Genomic DNA, 4912 nt, shown 5'->3' with positions numbered 1-4912 from the left:
TCGGTCTGATTAGGTATTCCCTGCCTACGCGTTTTCTTCGGTCAGTGTGTTCACGGAATCACGCGGTTTTGTGGAGATGAACAAACGGTACGTGTTGTTTTCTGCACATTATGTGAGCAAGGTCAAATTGTCCGTCCATTTCGTCCAATTCCAAACCCTTGCTCAGTTGAGCTGCTTGCACACCTGGAATGTGTGCGTGTGCGCGTTGAATCAGGCGCTGCAAAAGGGAAGTCATCAGCTTGTGGTTCAAATGTGAAGGGTCGTATCGAACAACATCTCACACTCACTAATAAGTCGGTGAGCTTGTTGACTCAAACCGTGTGCACATGTTGTGTTTGTATGGTTGTGTGTAAAATTTCTCATAAGTGTTTCAGCTGGTGAAATATTTGGGGGAAATGTGGCTGGCGGCATCGGTTCGCGTGATTCTCACAGTTATTGCTTGCCATTCTAAACCAACTCTGAACATTTTTATGGGTTCCGGGCTTCCCCTTATGCTGCAACGTCTACTTGAGCACAGCGTGTGGTTCAAATGTGAAGGGTCGTATCGAACAACAGGCATCTCACACTAATAAGTCGGTGAGCTTGTTGACTCAAACCGTGTGCACATGTTGTGTTTGTATGGTTGTGTGTAAAATTTCTCATAAGTGTTTCAGCTGGTGAAATATTTGGGGGAAATGTGGCTGGCGGCATCGGTTCGCGTGATTCTCACAGTTATTGCTTGCCATTCTAAACCAACTCTGAACATTTTTATGGGTTCCGGGCTTCCCCTTATGCTGCAACGTCTACTTGAGCACAGCGTGTGGTTCAAATGTGAAGGGTCGTATCGAACAACAGGCATCTCACACTAATAAGTCGGTGAGCTTGTTGACTCAAACCGTGTGCACATGTTGTGTTTGTATGGTTGTGTGTAAAATTTCTCATAAGTGTTTCAGCTGGTGAAATATTTGGGGGAAATGTGGCTGGCGGCATCGGTTCGCGTGATTCTCACAGTTATTGCTTGCCATTCTAAACCAACTCTGAACATTTTTATGGGTTCCGGGCTTCCCCTTATGCTGCAACGTCTACTTGAGCACAGCGTGTGGTTCAAATGTGAAGGGTCGTATCGAACAACAGGCATCTCACACTAATAAGTCGGTGAGCTTGTTGACTCAAACCGTGTGCACATGTTGTGTTTGTATGGTTGTGTGTAAAATTTCTCATAAGTGTTTCAGCTGGTGAAATATTTGGGGGAAATGTGGCTGGCGGCATCGGTTCGCGTGATTCTCACAGTTATTGCTTGCCATTCTAAACCAACTCTGAACATTTTTATGGGTTCCGGGCTTCCCCTTATGCTGCAACGTCTACTTGAGCACAGCGTGTGGTTCAAATGTGAAGGGTCGTATCGAACAACAGGCATCTCACACTAATAAGTCGGTGAGCTTGTTGACTCAAACCGTGTGCACATGTTGTGTTTGTATGGTTGTGTGTAAAATTTCTCATAAGTGTTTCAGCTGGTGAAATATTTGGGGGAAATGTGGAACTTTACAAAGTGATGAATAAAATTATCTCACCACTCATTTCATCTGGCCTGCAACATGGCTTCATCCCAGCAAGTCACCAACTAGCCAAACGAATTCATGTTTATTCGAACTTGATCAGTGTTACAGCAGTCAAAACAGGCATCCAGCGTATAATTCAACATTTCTCAAAATCTTGACAGGATCCTACAGAGTGCGCGTGTTTACAGATGGGCACATTCAGGCATATATGCTCCTGCCACCCCAATCTTCACCGGCAAAATCTGCACAAATAGACTGTTTCATCCATTTTTGGCAATTAGACAATTTCAGTAAGACATTCAAACAATGTAGGTTATTGATATTGATTAAAGATGTGACAACCACTCAGCCCTATCTTAGACTGGCCCCATTAAGTGCTCAGCATATATGGTTACGTAAGCTTGATGTGGACTTTATTAAACCTAGCTTTACATCCGGTGCAATTCCATCATTACAAGAACAGCAGTAATAGGACCTACAAAGACCATTACCTTTCACAAATCTGCTGGTTCGCCCCTTAGGTTGTCGAGAAGATTGTCAGTATGGTTCAGCGAACAGGAGATTGGCTGCGAATTTCGGTTGTACAGGATTCGTCGACGGGGGCTGAAAAGAAAGTTTTAATAATAGGTGTCCCTTATCCTAGCCACAGGGTAGAAGAAGAGTGAGAGCTCCAAAGTGGGTTGGATATTGTGAGCTTGCTGGGAAATTCGTTAATTTAGTTTACTGAAAGTAGTTTAGACACAGAACTGTGGTTAGATGATGCATGAGTTGACCGGTGTGGACGGATTATAGTGTTGGGATTTGAGATGTGTGAAGCCAGGTGAATTATAGCTTGTGGGCCCCAAAGACACGTCCCGTTAGCCTTAGTCGTAAAAGTCTGCTTGTTTCAGATGCCCTATACTGAGAACCGACTTATGTTCTGCACACGAGAGGCAATGAGTTTTAGGCTTTACTTCGTTGATCTCCCCCAGGTAGCAACCTGTCTGGCTGCGAAAGACTAACTTAGCCCAACGATGAACATTGTTACACGGTATCCCCAGAGCAAAAGCAAACATCTCCAACACTCGGGGTGCAAAAGAGAAAAACTAAATAGTTCCCAAATTCAAACGCACAAACACCGGTCCGGTTTCTTTACAAAAGCGTCCAATTCCTCGCAAGGTTCCAGCAAGTTGAACTACAGGGACAACTCACACCTATATCTTAAAATAGATCGTTCCTACGGAACGACCTCTCAGTCAGATGCGCACGGGTTCTACACTGGAGGATTCGCTTCATAAGAAAACTTTCTTTTTACAAATGGCGATGAAACCAGGTTTGTGCTTGAAGGACACCACTATCTTTGGGGCTCAGCATTATCTAGGTGCCCGTACAAGTGGGATGCGAACTGAAAGCTTTCCTCTATGGATTATCAAGAACAATATATATGCTTACAGTAGAGTATCACGTGAACATGTAGGTAGTATAGCACGCTGCGCTGCTCACATGGCGTGAAACATCAGCTCTTAGAACGAACTTAAACCGAAATCATTCGCTAGCTAGCATACCTCACAAAATTGTCTCAATAGATTTCTCTCAGAATGTTTCTGCTACAACTGTGAAAATCAAACCGGTCACAGCCAAAAGGAAATATTTTAGTATCAGCCCTTCTTTGCACGGAGAAACTGAGCGGAGGCCATCTTCCTCAGCGTCTACATCATACGACCCGGTCATTCGTTTTAACCTCTTCACTTAATGCAAGTCGCGACAACTCAGCTAATGTGCATAGATCTTGAATCTAAACTGCCAGTACACGCTCTTAGTGTGCCGGTTCCCTGACTCACCTGCCGTCGAATAACAGAAAGCACGAGATCCAAGACGCGGCAGTTAAGCAAGAAATAAATGGACGTAACGCATTTGGGCTGACAACCGACTCATTGAGGTTAAAAGACTTGTGCTTAGGTGTTTGTCATGTAAGGCGATGTCAGTAAAGCCAGTCGATGGAAGTTTTACCAGCCTACGGAGTATACATGGTTACACGTTAGCCACTAATATTGTGGATATTTTGGTTCTTTTCCAGTACGCAACGGAGAACGGAAGAGGAAGACTCGTGAAATATTCCGTTTTGTTCGCTTCGGTGGTGCACCAAAACAAGTATAGAGTGATCAAGGAAGAAACCGCATTCGATCCCGTTATTAAAAAAATGTTATCCCACATGAAACTCAATCGCTCTCATTGCATTTACCGAGGAGGAGTATGGGATCAACGGATACGATCTATTCGCCGAATGCCGAACGCGGCCTTCCTCGAGTAGGCTCTGAACGACGAATCTGTGTCTGCCATGAAGCGTCATCCAAACAACCGTCTACGATGATCCAGGCTCATTAAACGTGCCGACCCCAAGTCACTGGTTATTATTACAGGGAGAGCTCGATCTGTCAGGTATGAGACCAATATACATGAGAGGTAAATCCAACGTTGGAAACAGGGAGGGTGTTGTCCCAAAATTTATGAAGCCCACGGTTCAAGGAGTATGCGACAAAACAGAATAGGAACATCGAGATTTTCGAGCTGAAGACATCTATTAAATACCCAGAAAGCATGCACGGAACGAAAAGTTAAACTGTATGAGATTCAAACATGCAGCAAACAGATTCAACAACCACGACAAGGTGAGCGAACTCTCCAGGATTACGCCTCAAGATATTGCACGATTGCAGTGACCAAGTTTACACGGATTGCTTCCTAAAGCTTATTACCAAGGAAACATTCGAACTTCCGTCTCAGTGGAGGTCTACTGATAGGTTGAACCATTTAAGACAACAATAAACACATCTCACTGACAGACACTCTAATTTAAAGTTTTCCAAAATGGTCCCGGCTTATAAAGATTCCCATATAAGTCAAAGACTTCGTAACATTTCGTCTACACTAAGCAGGATTGCGACAAGTATTATTCCACAACATATTCGCTGAAATTACATTGCGAATGAACGAAACCACCTCAGAGTAAACATGGTCGTTTTGACCACAAGAAGTTACCCAGTTATCGGACAGAGATCGATGAACCGAACATTGGGATCATAGGCTGCGATTGATTGAGAAAAAGCCAAGCCGATGGACATGAACACAAACAAACCAAAGACGATGTTGTCGCGAGCAGAATCAACAAGCGTGGTTCGCCGAAGAAACGAATTGGCATGCGTGTCCGAATATCGGTCGATTGTTCCCTGGCCCAATGGAAATTTGAGTGGAACAACCGGGTCCGAGGCTTCGCTTCCGCTTGCGCGTGGGAAACAGAAGTCCGGAGATATATCACAACGCCAACCGGGTGGACAGCAAAGCACCGTGGTGGTCCAAGGGCAACAGTTTCCCTGGAACAGAAGGCAGACGTGCCA

This window comes from Opisthorchis viverrini (genome assembly GCF_000715545.1).
Source record: "Opisthorchis viverrini unplaced genomic scaffold opera_v5_897, whole genome shotgun sequence".
Lineage (NCBI taxonomy): Eukaryota > Metazoa > Platyhelminthes > Trematoda > Opisthorchiida > Opisthorchiidae > Opisthorchis > Opisthorchis viverrini.
Note: the sequence above shows the minus strand (reverse complement) of the source record.